Raw genomic sequence first — 22346 nt, forward strand, 5'->3', positions numbered from 1 at the left:
TATCAGTACACACACACACACACACACACACACATACACACACACACACACACACACACACATATATAGATAGATAGATAGATAGATAGATAGATAGATTTTTAGATTTTTATTTAAACCTTTGTATTATCTTACCAATAAAACCTCTGGTGTCCTAAGGCGGCCAAACATACTCCATTTTTGATAAACTGGAAATCCTCCTGCACGAAGTCTTGCCTTCATTGGCAGGCCACACCACTCAGCCAAAGACATTAGGGGGTCACTATCAATCTTACTAAGGCATCTGTATAGAAATCATTCTGACTTAGCTTGCCTATTTTAAGGGGAAGCCCAAAGTGCAGCACTCTTTCATTCTGTTGTCTCATACAGAATCAAAAGAAATTCAAAGCTTGCCAACCTCAAAGAAAAAAAAAATAATAAGCTTACTTTCTGCTACCCAGTATCAGGGAAATAGAAGATTTTATTTTAGTAAGGATCTTCAGGTGATGTAACAGTGTAATGCATTATTATCACCCTCTTATTTATTAATAATAAGCTTTGATTTTAATAATAGCAAGTAGGTCACCCAGCCAGCAGGTAAAGAAAACCAAGGCATTTTTTCCCTTATGACAAAATTCATGCTGGGCTGGCCTCTCTTTACCAACTACTCTATCTCTTGATATATAAAAAAAAAACAGCTGGAAAGTCAGAATCAGGGCAGAGTTCAGGAGGCCCTCCCAGAAATCCTATAGCTGTTCTAGTCATTAGAAGGTCTGTCACTAGGAAGAAGGGGAAGAAATCAAAGAAACTTCAAATATAGGAAATAATTGGGAAGGAGACACTCTAGCTCTAGGTAATAGAGGCATAGTCCCCATTACAAAGGATCACAGTACTTTACAAACCTTAAAGAGCTATATAAACGCAGGAATTTTGCAGGCAATCTCTAGGAACATGTCAGTGCTGAGATTTTATATATATTTGTCTTCCAAAGTTGGTCTGTTAATATTTGTCCTTCAGAGTTTAAACGTTCAAGGACTGAGGGTCCTTCGCAGGGATCCTTGGAAGCAATATGGGTTAACCCCTTCATTTTACAGGTGAGGAAACTGAGACTCAGGGAGCTTAAATGACTCACCAATGATCATACAGTAATCATCAGAGGTGGGATCAGAAGTCAGGTCTTCCTAACCCCAAGTCCAGCACTAGCCAGGACCCCATTCTGCTGCACTCTCTATGAATGGTCTTGCTTCCTTTGCATAATAATAGAGATAGCAATGAATCAGTCACTAGAAGTCCCTTCTACGCAAATTGGATAAAGGCTGGACCAAGAAGTAAAACATTACAAATGTGAATTTTGCCCCAGGTTTGGTGGTTTTAAGTAGAGATTGAAGTGATAGTGAGAGAGAGTTTTGGGGATGATGGAGGAGGCTGGAGGGAGCTGGGAAAGCTACAAGGGGGCCTAGTGGATAGAGCTCTGGACGTAGAGTCAGAAAAAGCTGAGTTCAAATCCTACCACAGACACTTAATAGTAGCATGACCCTGAACGAGTCACTTTACTGCCGCCTGCCTCAGTTTCCTCATTTGTAAAATGAAGGGGTTGGACTTGATGACCTGAAAGCTCCATTCTAGCTCTAAATCTAGAAGTCATGTCACAAGCTCAGGGATTCCCAGCCCTGGGCCTAGCAGAAATGCTCTGAACAAATCCACAGATTCCCCCAAAAGCCAATGTAGGCTTCCAGCGTCACTCTGGGAGGCCACCCTTCATTTCACACTCTGGAGCTCCATGCCTCCACATGTTCAGAGAACTCTTTCCACCAGAGCCTCTTAGGCCATCTAGACAATCTAATTAGCTTTCCTACTGTAATAGGGACCATGATGAGTTTTCTCTAAGCCATAGGCTGCACTGATGACTGCGACTCAACCCTTTCTATGAAGTAAGGGGGGGGGGTTATTTGCCTTTGTCCCAGGACTTCCTTCTTAATGTATTTTAAATGAAAATCTCTGCACAGAAATGAACCAGCTAAAGTTCAATATTCTGTCTACACCATAACTGTGGCCCTAAATTTCTAAATTAACCCCAGGTTAATTTACCATATCTGGATAGCCTGGCAGAAACATAATCATCTTTCCCTTCTTTTGTCCTTTTGTGACAGAGAGATCCCACTTAACTGTGATATCCCTTTATCACCCCTAATTCAGTGTGGGGTATTTAGAGTAATCATAATTACATAAAGCCATGAACTAGGGGGCTTCACTGCCTATAGAGAACCCCTCTTCCATTTGGAGCCTGTGATGGACATCCTTCATATCAGTAGCAAAAACTTTTGTTGGGTAGGTGTCTCCCTGTTTGCTTTATGTCTTGTTTGATTATCATCATCCAAAGATCATTAAAAGAAGTTATCGCTGTTATTATCTCTTTCAAGGAATCTTAACATATATATGAGAGACATCTTGTTTCAGGAAGAGAACCTCTAAGGTAGTGCTTTGCTCTGCTACATCAAATTCAGCCCATCAACAAGCATTCACTAAGCACTTACTATATACCAGGCACTGTGCTAAGCACTGAGAATATAAATAGCAGCAAAAACATTGTAGTCCTTACCCTCATGGAGCTTACATTCTAATGGGGGAAGAGAACACATCAGGAGCCAAAAAGTGTTAAGCACATTGGACTCTGGTGTGCTTTGCACCTTTTGGTCAATTATATGAATATAAATGTTGGATCTGATTTAGAATATTATTTATGAAAACCCAATTATTCCCTTTCATATCTTTTTAATCAATAGGTCAGTGCCACTGGCCACTAGCCTGACCCTATTTAACAGGAAAGATCAGAAGGTAACATGGAACAGAGCTGCACCAGCAGCTCTGAGTTCAAATGGTCATGATCACTTACTATCTTTGTGACCTTAAGCTAGTCACAACTTCTCTGGGCCATAGTTTTCTTATCTGTAAAATGAAGAGGTTGGACTAGATAAACTCTAAGGTTTCATCCATCTTGGAATACGTGATTTTATAAATAAACAAATTATATCAAAGTGGCTGCAAGATAAATGCCAAGGCAGGTTAGAGGTACCTTTGGGAAAGCCAAGCCAGAAGGAAGGAAGGAAGGAAGGAAGGAAGGAAGGAAGGAAGGAAGGGAGGGAGAGAAGGAAAGAAGGAAGAAAGGAAGGAGGGAGGGAAGAAGGAAAGAAGGAAGGAAGGAAGGGAGGAACGAAGGAAGGAAGGGAGGGAGGAAGGAAAGAAAAGAAGGAAGAAAGGAAGGAGAGAGGGAGGAAGGAAAGAAGGAAGGAAGGAAGGAAGGAAGGAAGGAAGGAAGGAAGGAAGGGAGGGAGGGAGGGAGGAAAGGAAAGAAGGAAGAAAGGAAGGAGAGAGGGAGGAAGGAGTACAGAAGGGGAAATAGTTGTGAAAGCAAAACCATTGAATTACCAACTCTTCCTAAGTTCTTAAAATAAGAAAGGCAATGTGGTATAGTGAGCAGAATGCTGGGCATGATGTCAAGAAATACTTGGGTTCCAGTCCCAGCTATAACTCTTCCTTGCTGTTTGGTCTTGGGTAATTCTCTTAAAGACTTTGAGCTTCAATTTCCACATTTTTAAAGTCTGGATAATAACACCTGTACTTTCTCTCTCACAGGATTGTTTCAAGGATCAAATGAGATAACATTGGTGAGGTCCTTTGAAAGCCTTTCAATGCAATGTAAATGTCAACTATTCATATTCATAATAGCACTCTTTCCTTGTAATAACCCTGTGAGGAAGACAGGAAAAATATTTTCCTCATTTTGTAGATGAGGAAAATTAGTTTGACCCAGGCTAAGTCATTTAACCTCGCTTGGCCTCAGCTTCATCATTTGGAAATGACTTCTAAGGGCGCCCGACCCCCACCCCAGCCACAGAAGTATAAGGTTTTGAGTCTTAAGAAACTCTCTCCTTCCTCATCTCTGCTTCCTGGATTAGCTGGCTTCCTTCAAGTCTCACTTTCTGCATAAAGCCTTGCCAGATCCCCATAAGGCTAGTGCCTTCCTTCTGCCAAATCTTGTATATATCTTGTTTGTACATAGTTGTTAGCATGTTATCTACCCCATTAGACTGTGAGCCCCTTGAGAAAAGGGATTTTTTTTGGTCTTACTTTGTATTTCCAAAGCTGATCACAGTACCTGACACACACTGGAAGGTGCTTAATCAACACCAGATGAGTGACTGCTGAGGACCTTGGAGAGCATCTCATTCAATTTCCTCATTTTATAGGTCAAGTTGACTGCAGCCTGTTGCTAGTGATAACTTGCTCATCACATAAAATACATCAACAGAGACTCTATGGACCAAAAAAGGAGATGGCCACTAAGCAGAAAATGAGAATGAGGGATAATAGATACTGATAACCCTAACTGATACTATCTGAATACAGACTTAATCATACTATTTTTCTCTTTCTTTTTCTTTTTTTGAGTCTTCTTGTGCAAAACAACGAATATGGAAATGTTTTACATGACTGCATATCTATAACTATATCAGATTGTTTACTGTCTCAGGGAGTGGGGAGGAGAGGTAGGAATAGAATTCTGAATTTACAACTTTAAAAATGTTAAAAATTGTTTCAACATGTATTTGGGGAAAAACATTTAAAAATAATCAAGGGGTAGATCCTCTGTAGTTTATTTATTGAAATATATGGACAAGAATCTTTATGTATGAAGAGACATTTATGGTTTGTGATTTGTCTTCCTATCCTCAATGCTTAGCATAGTGCCTCAAACCTAGCTAGTGTTTAATAGATGCTTGTTGACTGATTAACGGATTTTGTGTTGGTGGGTATGAGTACCCCCAACAATGATATCACATAACCATTGAAGCATTAAGTTCCAAAATTTGTTACTGTACCAAAAAGATATTGGGATAGGACCAATATCTGAGAGAGTTCACTTCCTTTCCCTCCCCCTCACCAATATGGGTCAGGGTTTGATTGGCCATTGGGGTAGAACAAAGCTCAGAATGTACCTCCCTTGACATAGCTTCCTGGTAGCTTCTGATTGTGCTGACATGGCTCTCTGGTCATCCAGAGGAACAAAAGGTCCCACCCACATTAGCCTTTCTAATTTGGTAAATGTCTGAAGACAAGCTAAGTTGTCATACCCTATCTTGATGAACAGGCACGTTTTCATATGAAAACAAGAGGGCTAAGTGCCACTGTATCCTTGTTGTACATCTTTGCTATGTTGAAGCTAAGTAAAGCTCCTTTTGTTAGTTGTTCAATGACTCATGAGATATTAATTCTGTCCCAATACTGAATCTGAACTAACAGGGTACTGGCATTAGGGCCACCCTTAGCAATTAAGTAGTATAATATTGTTATATCATAGAAGCCATTTAGTCAAGCCTCTTTGTTAGAGATGAGGAAACTGAGATTCAGAGAGTTGAAATAACTTACCTACATTCCCATTGTTAGTAAGAAACAGGGGCAGAATTCCAACTCAAGTCTTCCTACATACATATCCATCATGCTCGATCCTGCACCAGATGGCGTCCCTTATCATCCCATCTCTGAGTATACCAAACAGCATCATTCTGTGGCCAGGTGAACACTTTAGGGGTTAATCCCTCCAATTAGGGCTTTTAACAATCTACCATAGCCTCCTACTGATCCACAAAGAGCCTCATACTGTGCCACAGGAATAACAGAAAAGCTACATTAACACCTCCTGCACAGAAGAAATGAACATGTGTTAACCATGACAGACAGAAAGACCTGCAGAGCAAAAGGAAATACTCTTCTTCTTTTGTGCTAGAGTCAGTCCTTAAGGAATACATAATTCACAAAGCATCACAATTCAGTTCATTTAACAAAAAGTTGTAAAATCTCAAACATATTAGTTTTGTTTTAAAAGGGTACAGGGGTTTGTTATGCAGATAACTTCATTATTAGAACGTGGAGGTGCATTTTATTATGTTTTGACTTCTTTTAAAAATTTATTGTTATTATGTTTTTATAGGCCTGCTACCAATTCCATTTATAGAACATATAAGCACTAAAATATAAAAGCTGAAATATATTTCCTACCATGTCCCAGAAAGGAAAAAAAAATGGGCAAGTCCCATTTTAATTATTTAAAAATACAAAATGAAATTACTTGTATTTTGTTTTGTTAAACTACAAAGTGGATTCTCAGAGAGGATGGTAAGATTTAAAGAAGGAAGAAACATTAGATAGATATTATCTGGTCAAACTTTCCTTAATCTCCCTGGGCCTGTTGCATCATCTATAAAATGAAGAGGCTGGTCTAGATGGCTTCTGAGGTCCCTTCCAGCTCTAAAGCTTATTATCCTCTCAATTAATGAATGAGAGCCTTGAGGATCAGCGACATGAAGTGACTTGGACCAGATCATAGGAGAGTCAGTAGTCAACAAAGTGCCTACTATGCACCAGGCATTGTGCTAAGCAGTGAGGGTACAAAGAAAGGCAAAAGGCAGCCTCTATTCTCAAAGAACTCACAGTCTAATGGTGGAGACAGCATACAGACAACTGTATACAAATGAGAGAAGAGAGAGACAGAGACAGAGACAGACCGAGAGGCAGATAGACAGAGAGACAGAAACAGAGAGACAGAGACACAGAGAGACAGAGAGAGAGAGAGAGAGAGGATAAATTAAGAAATAGTCAACAGAGGGGAGGCACCAGCATTAAGAGGAACTGGGACAGACTACTTGTAGAAATTGGGGTTTTAGCTGAAATTTAAAGGAAGCAGAGAAGCCAGGAGGCAGAGACGAGGAGAGAGAGCATTCCAGGCAGAGCGACAGCCAACAGAATATCTTATGTAAAGAATAGCAAAGAGGCTGGTGTTACTGGATAGTAGTGGATATGGAGGTGGGAGGGAAGTAAGGTGTAAGAAGATGGGAAAGGTTGGAAGGGGCAGGTTGCAAAGGGCTTTAAACATCAAACAGAGGATTTTCTATTTGATCCTGGAGGCGATAGGTAGCCTCAGACCTCCACCTTAGGAAGATCATTCTGACAGCTGAGTGGAGGATGGAATGGCATGGGAAGCCCCTTGTGGTAGGCAGACCAACCAGAGGTCTATTGCAATAATCCCAGTGATGTAGGGATGAGGCGATGAGCACGTGCACCCAAGGTAGTGGCAGTGTCAGCAGAGAGCAGGGAGCATATATGAGAGATTATCAAAGGTAAAATCAACAAGAAGTCATCTACAGTAAATGGTCTCCATCAAGATGTTTAGCCACAAAGGGGAGAATAATTAGTGGGATTACAGACCTACTACTGGAAAAGACCCCAAAATCCAACTAGTTGAACCCCCTCATTTTACAGTTGAGTGACTCAGGCCCAGTGAGGTTAATTCAAATTCTTTGAACAAAGTTATGTAGGTTAAAAGTAGCAGGCCCTCTGGCTCCAAACCCATTGCTTTCCACTGTACCACAAAGAAACCAAGGAAGACCCAGGCAGGTTAAGCGACTTTGCTACAGTCACAGAGATAGTAAGCTTAAAAGGCAGGATTTGAATCCAGGTCTTTTGGCTCTTTCCACTGTCCCCTTCTGCCTTCTTCTGACACCAGCTCCAGTGTTCTTTCTCAAGTAGAATTCTTATTATCTTTCTTCCATCTGAACTTTCACCTTAGTGGGCTGAAGAAACAGGATCAACAGTACAGACTATTTTAAGACTCAGCATATGAGAATGAATAATTTTCCCATGTTTTTCTCCTCACAGAGAAAACAACCAACACACCCTCAAGCAGAATGGGTCTCCCTGCTCCATCTCCCCGCCTGGCACAGGGGCTGATCTTCCCAGTCATGAGCTAGCTTCCTCCTGGACTAGAAAACCCAGGCTGTGAGTCAATCATTCTCTGAGCCAAGAAGGCCTTCCTTGACACAGAAGTATCATTTGCCTTAATGGAGCAAGGTCCAGAATATCCAGTGTCTCCTTTGTTACATGTCGTTGCCTGGATAGTTAGGAGTCAGAGTCCAGATCAGCTTCATTAGTCTTTCATTCTCAGAAAACCATTGAACCCTAACCATACTCTTAAAAAGAAATGAAAAAAATCAATCTAAAAAAGCAGCAAGACAACAAGGGGGAGAAGAGAACACATTAGTGCTATATGCCAACTTCTTGGTCCAATGCCTAATTTCTGTTTATGAAGGCACCAGGCAGAAGTCAAATGTCAAATAAAATGGCAGATGAATGTTCTGCAGCATCAGGGAAAAAACCTGATCTTTTGTATTTCCATATGCTGCTGTCATTGAGACATAGCCTTGGGTAGATTTTGGTTACTATTTCCTCAAATTAGCCAAACTTGTGTGTCAGTAACTCCATGGCACCAAGGATTCAAGTACACTTTAAAGGGTTTTCTTGCTTCTTTCAGATCAAAGGGTCAGAATATTTTAGATACAGAGCTGGAAGGCATATCAGAGATCATCTCATCTAGCCCCTTCATTTTACATGGGGGAAGCTGAGTCCCAACGTGGTTAAGTGACCCGTATAAGACCACATAGGTGCAGTAGTAAATAGCAAAGTGAGGATCATAATACTCCACCTAATAAACTTCTGCATATCACCCTTACTTCAAGTATATGGATAAAAACGTAACTAAAAAGAAAAATAAAACAGAGAACTTTTAACACCCTTAGTCCCCAAAATCTATATAGTCCTCTAGAGTCCAATGTTAGGGTTCTTCTAAGGATCTCCACAAGTCTTCTCTTCCTCTGTTGCTCTCTGCAGGGTGAAGAATTCTCTTCCTCATCCCCCCTGCCCATGTTTGTCTGTATTTCTGTCTTCTGTTTTACTCTGTGCCTCTGTATCTCTGTGTTTCTCTCTCTTTCTTGTCTCTGTCTCTGTCTCTCTCTGTCTCTTTCTGTCTCTGTGTCTGTCTGTCTCTCTCTCTGTCTCTCTTTCTCTCTCTCTCTCTCTCTCTTACTCTCTCTTTCTTTGCCTGAAATGTAAAGTCATTCCCCAGTTGATCAAATCCCTTCATAACCTATACATCCCCAACACCTTTCTAGTCCTCTTACACCTCACTCCCTACCACATGTTTATTCTTCAATTCAGTGGCTTCCTTGCTGTTTCACAAACAAGATACTTCATCTCCAGGCTCCAGGCATTTTCTCTGGCTGTCCCTTAATGCCTAGAAATGCTCTCCTTCCTCATCTCCACCACTGGCTTCCCTGGATTTCTTCAAGTATCATTTAAAATCCAATCTTCTTCAGGAAGCCTTTTCCAGCCTCTTTTAATTCTTGTGCCTTCCCTTTTTTATTTCCCATGTTTCCTGTACATAGCTCATTTGTACATATTTGTCTTCTTGTTGTCTCTTCCATTAGATTGTAAGTTCCTTGAGGGCAGGGACTGTCTTTTGCCTCTTTTTGTATCCTCAGTACTTTAGCACAATGCCTGGCACATAGGACACATTTAATAAATGCTTATTGACTGATTTATTGACTTTGATATAGTCTATCAAAATCATATGATATGCTCCAAATCGGTACTATAAAATATAGCAACTCTGAAGTTTCACCTCACACCCATCAGGTTAGCAAAGAAAACAAAAACTGAAAATGACTAATGATGGAGTGGTTGTGGGAAAACAGGAACATTGATTCACTCTTGGTGTATCTGTGACTTGGCCCCATAAGTTGCCCCCTAAATTGTGCATACTTTTTTGCCTAGCCCAGAGTCTGGTGAGTTCAAAGAAAGAGGAAGGGGATTCATATGTACAAAAATATAGTAGCTCTTTTGAGGTTATGAAGAACTAGAAACTAAGGGTGTACCCATCAATTGAGGAATGTCTAAGCAAGGGGTGTGGAACCTGCAGCCTGAAAACCACATGTGGCCTTCTAGGTCCTCAAGTGAGGTCCTTTGACTGAGTACAAGTTTTCCAGAACAAATCTTTTCCAGAACAAATCCTTTTATTAAGGGGATTTGTTCTGTGAAGTCTGGATTCAGTCAAAAGGCTGCACTCAAGGATCTAAAAGGCCGCATGTAGTCTCCAGGCTGCTGGTTCCCCACCCCTGGTCTAAAGAAACTATGGTATACAAATATAATGGTATGTCCTAATTATGGAAGAGGTGATTTCAGAGAAGTCTTCAGAGTGAATTGAGCAGAACTAGGAGAATTAGGAGAATTTATACTGGAACAGTAACATTGTAAATGCAAACAGTCTTGAAAGACTTAAGAACTCTGATCAATGCAATGGTCAACATTGATTCTAGAAGATCGACGATGATCCATGATATTCACCTCTTGACAGAAAAGTAATGGAATGTTATGCAAAATGAGACATATATTTTGGAACATGGCCATATAGGAATTGATTTTTTTTGACTATGCATATTTGTTGCAAGCGTTTTGTTTTTTCTTTTTTTCTGGTGGTGATGGAGCAGGTGGGAGAGAAAAAGTAAATTTAATTTCATAAATGAAGAGCTATCATATTAAAGAGAGATTACACTTTTTCTGCTTGTGAATCTAGTTGACCAAATGCATAATGATGTTCTCAAAAGAAGTAAAAAGATTAGAAAAAAAAAGGGAGGGGAGGGATGCTTCAGAGAAAATGATAATGTCTTCTCTTTTTGGCATGTTAAGTTTGAAATTTCTCTAAGATACTGTATTGGAAATGTCTTACAAGCACAGTTGGTAATACAGGACTGGAGATCAGGAGGATGATTGGGATGGGTATACGGATTTAGGTGGTTATATAGATAGGGTCCACTGCTGCAGAGAGATGATAGTTGAACCTCTAAGGATTCATGAAATCAGCGAGAAAAGATAGAGAGACACTATAGAGAAGAAAAAAAGGCCCAGTACTGAGCTATTGGGGTAAATCCACATAAAAGGGGTAAGACATGGATGATGGTACATCAAAGGAGACTGAAAAGGAGCAGTAAGACACACAGAGACCCAAGAGAAAACAATGTCATGAAAATCCAGGGAGAAGATAGTATCCAGTGAGAGGGGGTGATAAACTGTTTAATCCTGCAGAAAGTCAGGAAGGATGAGGTCTAAGAAGAGGCCACTGGACTTGGAAGTTAAGAGATCACTGGTAACCTGGGAAAGAGTAGTTTCAGATCAGTGATGAGGTCAGAAGCCAAATTGCAAAAGGGGTGAGAAGTGAAAAAGAAGAGAAGTGATAACAGCAACAAATTTTTCTAGGAGTATAACTGAGAAAGAGACGAGAGGTATAGAATGATATCTAGAGAGGATGGCAGGATCTAGTGAATCACCTCTTATAAGGATTTTAATTCTTGATTGGAAAGGATCATGCAAGGTAATTTTTCTATATGTATATCCCTCCACCTATGTTCTGTGGTCACATGTGTTCCCATATCACATGTAGCACTGCTAGTAATTATAACAACTACTTGCATTTATGTAGTGCTTTCAAGTTTGCAAAGTACTTTCTTTACACATGTTAATTTATTCAATCTTCACAAGGGCCTTGTGAGGTAAGGGCCATTAGTATCCCCATTTTACAGATAAAAGAACTGACACAGAAAGATTAAATAATTTGCTCAGGGTCACAGTGCTACTAATTGTCTAAGGCAGGATTTGAATTCAAGCCTTCCTGACTCCCACTCCTTGGCTCTATCCACTGTACCATCTAGCTGCTTTTAGGTGCTTTTCCATGCATATTACCCAGTGATGCATGTTCCTAGAATGTATAATCTCTCCCACTGGTAGGACACAAAACTACATAAGAATATACCCTTATATGTGTAGAGGGGTTCTTTGTCCACTTATTTTATTATACTCTTTAATTAAATGTCCTTTCCTTTGAACTAATGTGTCCTCTGGTTTTGGGTAATAGAATTATATCAGTGGAGACTTGTGAACAATGGTTTTGAGTGGAGTGTGATGTATAACATGCCTCAAACCTAGGATGGTTTTCACAGGACTCATACATGAGATTGGTCTAAGATTCTATGCATTCATTGCAACAAACATTTCTTAAATGCCTAGGATATATGGTGCATTGTGGTAGGCACCAATGCCAACATAAGGATAAATAAGATAGTCAATGCCCTAGAGTATCTTGTCTTAATTGACCTTCATAACAACCCTGTGAGGCAAGTAACACAAGCATTACAATCTCCCCACCCCTTTACAAATGACACAGCAACATCACTTACCTATGGTTAGATAGTTTGCGTGTGGCACATTGAACATCTGAACCTGTCTTCTCTCTCTTAATCTAGTACTTCTTATTCCCCAATGCCATATCGTCTTTTTTTTTAAGGGAGCAAAACACCTTAAAACATAAGCTGAAGGTATAGGATTTGCTGGAGGTTCTGGGTTCAAATCCATGCCTCACTAGCTATAGGACCTCTTTGAACCTCAGCTTCTTTATCACAAAAAAAGAGAGCTAGATTAGATGATGTCTAAATGGCACCTCAGCTCTAAATCCTGTAACCCAACAATTGTCAACATGTTTCTTTTCCTACTTCAAAATATTGTTAAAGCACTATGACGATGTGAGTTATTAGTATCAGAATTATCACTAATCATTTGTACCACTCAATAGGTCTGATGTTTTGGACAATAATAATCCTCCCCAAGGAACAGAAACAGATTAGTGGAGTTTATCTTGTGTTGCCCTCTTAACATGAAAAAATGTCACCAGAGATCCAAGTTTCCCCAGGACTTGGTTGATGGAATGATTTCTATTTTAATTTCAAACAAGATCACGTCCTAGACAAGGAAGCCTCTCCTCTAAAACAAAACAGATTTTCAAGTTTCTTCTAACCACATGAGTAATCCTTTATGCTGGGGAAGTAGGAAGAAATGCGGAATGTATTACTGTTATTATGTATCTCCTGCCTAAAGGGTAGGCAGTCTGGCTAAAAAACCATACTAACCAAATAAAAATTGTGGGTGGGTAAATGTGGCTATTTCTTTGTAAAACTGATAAAAAGAAGCCTAATCCATGCACATTTTAGCAAAAATGCACCCCATGTTCAAATATGAAACTACTAACCTAAAAGCAATGGTATTTGATGTGTTCCCCAGAACCATAACTAGGACAGAGTGACTAGAGTTTTGTCTTGTGTCCCTGGGAGTGAGAGGGTAGCTGAGCATAACAACTAGTCACCGAGAACAATAGGTTAAAATAAAATCTATCAAATGATGATTTGATAAGCAAACACTTCACATATAAAAAGGCACTGAGCTGAATCTTGAAAGACCCTAATGATTTTAAAAAGTAAATGTGAGTAAGAATCGTTTTGCAGGTATAGGGGACAGCTCGTGCATAGACGTAGAGTGACGGCATGATGTTTGGACTTGAAGGAGAATAATGTGAAATAAGTTTGTAAATGTAGTTAAGAGCTATATTTTATAGGACTTGAAATGACATTCTAAGGAGCTGGTATTTTGTCCTAGAGACAGGACATAGGGAGCCCTCAGAGATAATAGAGGAGCAACATGTCCAGAACTTTGTCTCATGAATATTAGTTAAAAGAAGAAATCATCCCAGAGAAGACACAATTTTAAAGAAAATAAATTGATTTTTCAAGATAACTCCAGGAAGACAAAATATCAAAAAAAATTGGGGGAGGAAGACACATTGATGGTATTATACATGGGGGGAAATGAAATTGATAAGATAGTAATAGCAATTTATATGCCTACTTTCTCATGTCTAAAAATAATCTTTAGAGGAATGCTCTATGCTCATATTATCACTGAAAAAAATGAAAATGATTTTTTACAATGTTCCAAATGGAATAAGATTCCATATAGATAGTTGAGGTCTCCAGAAACACTTTTTGTGGATAATATTGTGCTGATTACATCAACTTCAAGATATGATACTTACTTGGTTGTGTTTTCCTTTTCTTTTCATTCCCTTGCACATGCTGAAAACATCCTGAAGGTACAAAAGGGATGGATTATGTGCGGTGTGAGTAGCTTCAAGGGATTAATGCAAATAGAATTGACTAAAGTTCTTCAGTGTTACATTACATTAGTAACTTAAACAAGCAAACAAAAAAAAAGCCATTTGCTTTGTGGAAACCACACCAGAAAACACCAGAGAAGAGAAATACACTGGGAACACCTGAGACATAGCATAGACAGTACTAAGTTTGCTGGACAAAATCTTCAGATTGTCAGTGGGTTCACTCTGTCAAGGGTCATCTCAGAGACTTCAGGGAAGACCCTAGGGTAATCAGTCTATTGAATGGAACAAAGAAATTCTGCCTGGTGATCAGCCAGGAATCAAATGCTATTCATTCTGATGTCGGTGCAGAAGATCAAATGGTGAAATGATTCCCTTTCTCTGATTTGTGTGATATTGAAATCAGTGTAGAAAAGCAAAGGGATGCTGCCCTACAAATTGCTCCTAGGTGTTCCTTCTACTGAAAGTGAAGTTGGAAATACAATTTTTACTGGAGCAGCTACAATCACAGGGAAATTGAGGTTTCAAACATTTCCATAAGTACTTGGCCCACCCACTTGAATGTTACATTTTTTTTTTCACTTCCATTCCATAAATGCCATCTAATCTATACAGTGAGTGTATTTCCCTTTCAGATCATGAAAAGTTGGAAAAGAGATTAGACTCCTGATGGGATGGGAACATACATCATTTTCATTATTTGACCCCAGGTTAGGACTTCTGTCCTAGACAGAGAATCTGAGCAAAGTACTAAAAAGGAAGATGGGGGCTATATGATACAAGCAGACCACATCTATGGGCGTACAAAAGGACTTGGGCTGATAACTCAGGATTTGTGGTGATATTTAGTAGCTAGTTAAGAAATTGTACTCTGATGAGTCATTCCAGACTCCTCCAGTTAGGAGGCACACAGGGCATTTCCTGATTTTTACCTACCTGTCTTTCCATCTCTAGTGCCAATATAGAGAAGATACTAGAGTTACTCCTATGAAGAGGAGAAGAAAAAATTAGGCTTCCTACACAAGAATACAATGTGGCTTTTTCAGTAAAATTCACTGTTGTTCAAATAGTGCCAGCCTAATAATACACACAAGGAAAACTCGAGTGGATGAGGAATGCACGTTGCTTAGGTTGTGACTGTTGAGTGGCCAGCGTACTGAGTTAATCCGAGGGTACATTTACCCTGGACAGGCACTACAGATGAACAGTGAACTAGACCTAGAACCTTTAATGATATGATTCTAGATACACATCTAAAAGAAAGCCTATCTTAAATCTCAGGGAAGATGGATATTAGATAGATGGATGATAGACAGATAAATAGATAGATAGATAGATACATGGACGAATAGATAGATGATAGACAATAGATAGATACATAGATTTATTAATCACCTACTATGTGCCAAACACCTTTTTAAATGCTGAAGATATAAATACAAACAAGTAAAATAGTCCCAGTTAAGTGGTAGGGTCCCAACTACCCTCAAGGAGCTTATATTCTAACAGGAGAAGACAACACATAAAGGGGATGTAGAAAGGACGAGGGGAGTATTGAGGCCACATGATTAAGGAATTTAGAAAGCCTAATAACCTAAGTTAATCATGGGATATTAGAGCTGGACCTCAGAAATCATCTAGCCCATCATCCTCACCTTACAGATGAAAACACTATAGCCCAGAAAGAAATGACTTGTCTAATATCTCACACAGCTAATTTTGGGGTAGGAATAGGACTAGAATGCAAATTTCCTTGCTCTTCTTTGCTTGTTCTTTCCACTGTTACATTTTCCACAGTGTAATAAAGTGGGGAAGATTGAAGCAGGGGTTAGAGGATCAATCCCAGAAGAAGGAAGACCTGGATTCATGTCCTGTCTCTCACATATACTAGCTGGGTGGCTAGGGGCAAATCTTGAAGACTCTAAGTTACAGAGGAGTGGCCAATTTGCATCAGTGTAGAGGGAATTCCCCTACACCCAGTGAAACCACAGGTCTAGGCCAGAAAAATTTGTAAAAATAACCTTTAGGGTAGTAGATTTAATATTTCAAGGTTCTTCACACTATAAATGAAACTCTAGGGGAATTACATGTATTTGACTCTTTTTTTTCCTGCTATGTGGCTGAAAGAACAAGCTGTGCATAATTTTTATGACCAGGCTAGTGATGTGTCCCTTCAGGGGCCTATTAACTCTATTGATGTCTATGGTGTATGTTCCCCCCTCAAAATTAGAAATTGCTTAAAACCGAAGGGGAAAAAAATCATTTCATTCTTAAATAGGTCATTAGCGATATCGGACAGTTTGTTATACTGTAATATAATATTGAAATTCCTAGACGAAATAGATTTTCAATCATGAATTAAAAAGACAGAACCTGAGTGGCTGAGTTTAAGGCATGCTGGAAAAGAATCTTGGGGAATTAACTGTTTCACAGATTGTATAGTAACACTGACATTTTTTTTAAAAGAATGACAATAACCTTTGCAAGATAACTGTTGGCACATAAGTCATAAGATCAGAAAGCCTCATCTAGTAACAGCACTATGCAACTAAGATGATGAAACCCATTTTAAGCTTTGGGGGGAAAGGTATTTATGGAAATACAAGAGAACAATAGCGACCACCAGAAAATTAAGTGGTCTGAAATTTGCAACAGATGAGATTTTTAGCCTCTAAAAATTATAGTAAGCCACTGATCCATAAGCTAATGGGAACAGACATGCGTGGCTGGGTATTTACTATGAGGATGTGCCTGGGCTACTGTCACACTGCCTTGATGCATGGCTAATGCAACCTTTAGACCAGTCCTTTCTCATGAACACAGTATTCAGGGACTATAACACATAATGCCTTAGCAAAATAGCATCATTCCAAGTCTTATGGTGACAGGGAAACTGATTTACAGACCACACTTAGCAATAAAAAAGCAATATAATTCTACTTGTACCTGCAAAAATCAGCAGGAAAAATGCAAATGCCTACCTAAAGGACTAGAGAAGTACCAGTTATGATATTAGAGAGATTAGCCAACAGCTCTAATTGTGTATATATATATATAAAGCCATATTGCTGAAAGGCATGCAATTGGTAACTAGCAATTCTCACCATCCGTACCCAGAAGCCCCAGTAATTTTCCTTTGCCTGAATATGGGGGCCAAGTTACTTAAAGAGACATGGGGATAGACTCTTAGGGAGTAATAGTCTCCTATAATAAGCAATGAATTTTCTCTTCGAAGATGCTGTAGTCAGGTCTTCAGAAGCTTAACACTTTCCCCCAATTCTCCTCATAAAAAAATAAATAAATACTTCCTGCTGTGATCAGATATTCTCTGAGAGCATGCTACATACAATATGTTTCCTAGCTAAAACACTGGGGTATTATCAAAATGCAAGTGGCAATATAAGACTATGGAATTTACTCTTGGAGAAAATACAGAAATAAGTTAGTTTAAAGAGAATTACAAATTTAGATTAAGTCATCCTTACCTTCTTGTTGAATACATACAAAGGTAAAGCTCATTCATGTTTATGTCAAATTAATTCAACATAGCATCTAAATTACAGCAATTCCTGTTTCCTAGACTGCTGGGTACTGTGTCCCCAATAAAAATGTTCATTTGCTCCCTAATATGGATAATATATAATTCAAAGTTGAAACCTGGTCCCCAGAGCTTATCCAGATTGGATATGTGTCTCAAAAGATCAGCAAATCCACCAGAAGTGAAATAGCAATCTATAAACCACCTTGATGACTTGTCAATAGGAAGAGGAAGACAGGATGAGATTGTAAACCAAATAACCTTTCCATGACCTCAATCCTCCCCCACCCCTTGACAAGTAATAAGGGCAATTCCAGAATCCCTTTGTTTGAGGAAACTGACTTGGAATAGATCTGGTTCTTCTGCATTTCCATTGAGGAGTGAGATGATCCCTGCCTACTTTAATTCAAGATACTTTCACAGCTTTCCCCTGAGTTTCAAAATAGAGAAAGTTTTTCACCATGTTTAAGAAGCCAAAAGGAATATATGGTTGCATGATTCTTGCCTGAGCAGCCCTGTCATGATGAGGGGACTTCCAAAAGGAAAGGAGGTCCTCCCCTTTGCTCCTCACCCTCCAATGTAGAGAGAGGTCATATATAGAAGAGGTTAGACGGAGAGAGATAGCCCTTCAGAAAACTTAAGAGCCTAAGACAAGTCTCAGCCTTCTCATCAACAAATTGAAAGAAATATATTCAACTTTTAAAAATAGTAGACATGTACATGTCTACTGTATTCAAAGTATTATGCTGGGGAGTATGGAGACCATAGGGAAATAGTACCTACTCTCAAGGAGTTTAAATTCTAGCAGAAGATACAACACTTACACAAGGAAATACCAAGTATTTACATGTGTACAAATAAGCTTAAACCAATTAATTCGATGAAATTTCAAGAGGCAGAAAGTGCTGATGACTGGGGGGCATTAACTTGACCTCATGTTAGAGGTAGCCGGTGAGCTGAATTTTAAAGGAAGCTAAGGATTCTAAGAGGCAAAGGTCTGGAAGGAGTTAATTCTAAACACGGGAGGCAATTTGTGCAAAAAAAAAAGGAGGTGGGAGATGAAATGTCATTGGAAAAGAGAGTATGAAAGGGAGTAATATGAAATGACTGGAAAGATAGATGGGACTCAGATTGTGATGACTCCACAAAATACCCGACTGAAGATTGTGTATTTTGTCAAAGAGACAATAGTCACTGAAGATTTCCAAGTAGGAGGATGACATGGCAAGATATCTGTTTTAATGTCTCTTCTCAGTTCAAATATTCTACAATTCTATAAATATGTCAATGGTACTCAAACGTACGAGAAAATAGCATGTACTCGGGTTAACTGTAAACATGCAAATGTATTTTTTTTTAAATTAGTGCCAGGCTAGAAGAAGACTCACCACAGTTTTTGAGTTGGATGGTCAGATGAAGGTAATATAGCAATACCAGCTTCCTTGGGCTGACCATTCAACGAGAATCTATAGGTACCACATGGGATCAGAGTTAAAGTTCCCGAGGTAAAAGTCAAGAGATAGGCCTGATTGCTCTTGAAAGCAATTTGGAACTATGGGAGAAAAGTCACTAAAAGAGTTTGTTCCCTTTGATCCAACAATCCCACTCCCTCCTGAATAAAGAGTTCAGTGACAAAAAGGTGATTCATAGCAGCATTCTTTGTGGTTAAAAACAACCTGGAAACAAAGAAGATGCATGTTGATTGGAGAATGGCTAAACAAATGGTGGTATATGAATGTGAGAGAATATTTGTTGCTCCATAAAAAAGGACAACTGCCAGGGATTCAAAGAAATATGGGAAGACATCTATGCATTGATGCAGGCTAAATAAGCAAAACCAAGAGGTCAATATACATAATGACCACCATGAAGTAAAGGAAGACAACACTATATCTCCTAACCTGGGCAACCATTTCCAATGTCTTCCCAAAAGTTTGTCCTAAAGTTCCATCAAATGTGGTGGGGACCTTCCTCACATACTGTTGACATCACACAGTAATGAAGCACGTGGATTTTCCATCAATTAAGTCTTCCTCTTATCATGTGACTATCCCCTTCATTTTTCAGTCAATCAAAAGTCAGTTAGTCAGGTAGTTACTAATGTGTTAGACACTGGGGATACAAAGAAAAGTAAACCATGGTCCCTGCCCTTGATGAGCTTACATTCTAATGGGGAGACAATATGTAAATAAAGAGGTACATAAAAAATACATACAATATAAATGAAAGGTAATTTCAGAGGGAAGGAACTGGTGTTCGATTAAGCTAAGTTAGGTTCGGATTTGGATTCATGCTGGCAATAAGGCACACTCCCAACAGAACAAAGTTTTTATCGAAAGACAGGGGAAATACTCTAACAAACACAGTTAACACAACAAAGACAAAGACACAGATGACATAGCCTCATCACCTCTCGGGGGAACTCCTGCACTTGATCCTCCCAAAGCTGTGGGGGTCCCAGTTTACACAGCTTGATCAAGGCCTCGAAAGGGAATGTGGTCCCAGGCAAAGCGTCCTCCCCATGGGTGAGATCCCAATGTAACTGCCCCATGTGGTGACTTTTATAGGATGCCGAACAAAGAAAGTTTTTCCTGCCAGAGGGGGGAGACTCACTGCTAACTGTCCCAGATGTTCTCCACTAGAGAGGGTAGCCACTTCCCTCGGGAGGGGAAGATCCTGTCAGTCATTTTGCTTTTTGAGAACTGGCTAGGTCCTCAAAAAGCAGCTTCAGAAATATTTCCTGTTCTTTGTTCAGGACCTATCTGTCTCCTAGTAGAAGTGTATTCTATCCTTTGATCTGGCCTATCAGTCAGAGAGGAATGTCTGAGAGGTTCATTCTTATTGAGGGTTTATCAGTTGGAGAGGAATGTCTGATTCTTTATTCCAAGCCAGAAAGTCTAAAAGGTCTTTGCAAGAAAGAAAGGGAGAAAGGAATGTCTGATATTCCAAGCCAGAAAGTCTTGCAGGGGGTGGGGTAGGGAGAGTCGGGCCTATACCATAATATGGAGGATCTTCTATAATGATTTATCATTCAACTGGGGCAGCGATGAGGCTGGAATTGGGGGAGAGGAGGCCTGGAAAAGGTCTTCTGCAGAAGGTGAGATTTGAACTAAGTCTTGAAGGAAGCCAGGAGTTGGAGGTGAAAAGGGAGAACATTCCAGGCATGAGAGACAGTCAGTGCAAAGGCACAGAATTGAGGGATGGAGTGTTATGTGCAAGGAAAGACCAAGTAGATTGTTTAACTGTTTTGTAGAGTCAGGAAGAAAAGTAAATGATAAAGATCTTGTTAAGTTAGGAAAAGGCCAGGCTGTAAAGGGCTTTAAGTGTCCAACAGAGTACTTTATATTCGGTTCTTGATGTAACAGGGAGACACTGTAGTTTATTGAGTAGGAGAGGTGACATGTTAAGACCTACAATTCAGAAAAATCATTTTGGCAGCTTTGTGACATCTTTTACACACTTCTGTTTAAATCTTTGTTGCTGATCTGATGCACCCCTTCCATGCCAACCATGCCCTTCCCATTACCCTGAAAGCAATCCTCAAAGAGTTTTCATTCTTTGAAGACTATCAGGTCCCATTACTGGCAGCCATATAACATCACCAAAAGAATATTGGTTTTCAAAAGATGGGGCAAATGTGGGATTATTAGAACAATTTTGTGATTTCAAAAAAAAGTAAATTGAGTCTATTTTTTTCCTCCTATTCAATTCTGAACCCAACTCATCATCCATTTGCAGTGTCTAAGATATGCAGTATTTATAGAAATGCAAAGGGAGATATATAGATACGTATACATACATGTAAACATATAGATATAGATTATAAAGATGTTGATATAGGTATGGGTATGGACATGGATATGGATGTAAGTATAGGTATGGATATTGAAGTGGTTTTATGGGTACAGAGACAGATTATATATAGGCATAGATACAGATTATATAGATATAGGTATGGAGATGTACACACACACACACACACATATGGTAGCCAGCTAGACAGCTAGATGGCACCGCGGATATAGTGCTGGGTCTGGAGACAGAAAGACTCCTCTTCCTCAGTTCAAATCTAGCTTCAGACACTTACTAGCTGTGTGACACTAGGCAAGTCACTTAATCCTGTTTGCCTCACTTCCCTCATCTATAAAATGAGCTTTTAGAAGGAAATGGCAAACCACTCTAGTATCTTTACCAAGGAAAGCCCAAATGGGGTCATGAAGAGCCAGACACAACTGAAACAACTGAACAACAAAAACAGGTGTAGATATAAATGTAAATACAAATGCAGGTGTAGGTATAGATAAAAACTACAGAAATAGAGATAGAGATATGGATAAAGATAGATACAGATAGATGCTGATGAATGAGCTCTGTGAATAGTTCATCCAGTTGCATCTCATGGCATGTATAGAGAGCATTCTTCATTCACTTGGTTTTTCCTGTATGGAGAGTGAGACTTTTGAGTAATGATAAATCTGTGGCCACTGTGGTCTCTTCCAATTCCCAAATTCCATATGATTCATTCCCTACAATGTTCAAGGGCTTCACACAATCAGCACAATAACATCCACAAATTAGGGCATGAGTAGGCCCCATGCTGTATAGGAGAATCCTTCAACTGTACTCTGGATTGAACCTCCTTCATGATAATAACAAATATCTTTGCTGGGAATAGACCCCTGAGCCTTATGCCTCACTTGAAATTAATAATCAAAGGGTGTTTGAATAAGGTTATTTCCTTGGTTTTGGTTTGTGCATGGAAAGCTCTTAAGAAGGAGAACTTTTAAGATGACGTTTTGCTCTATTCAAAAAATGCTTTTTAATAGTCAGCAAACAATAAACATGGTGGGATCTTGTGTTCTCTATATCTTTGAGTCAGTTGTGGAGTAGTAAAAATATGATCTATTATAGAATTGGTAAAAACCTGCCTGTTCTCTTCTAATA

This window comes from Trichosurus vulpecula, chromosome 7 (genome assembly GCF_011100635.1).
Source record: "Trichosurus vulpecula isolate mTriVul1 chromosome 7, mTriVul1.pri, whole genome shotgun sequence".
Taxonomy (NCBI): domain Eukaryota; kingdom Metazoa; phylum Chordata; class Mammalia; order Diprotodontia; family Phalangeridae; genus Trichosurus; species Trichosurus vulpecula.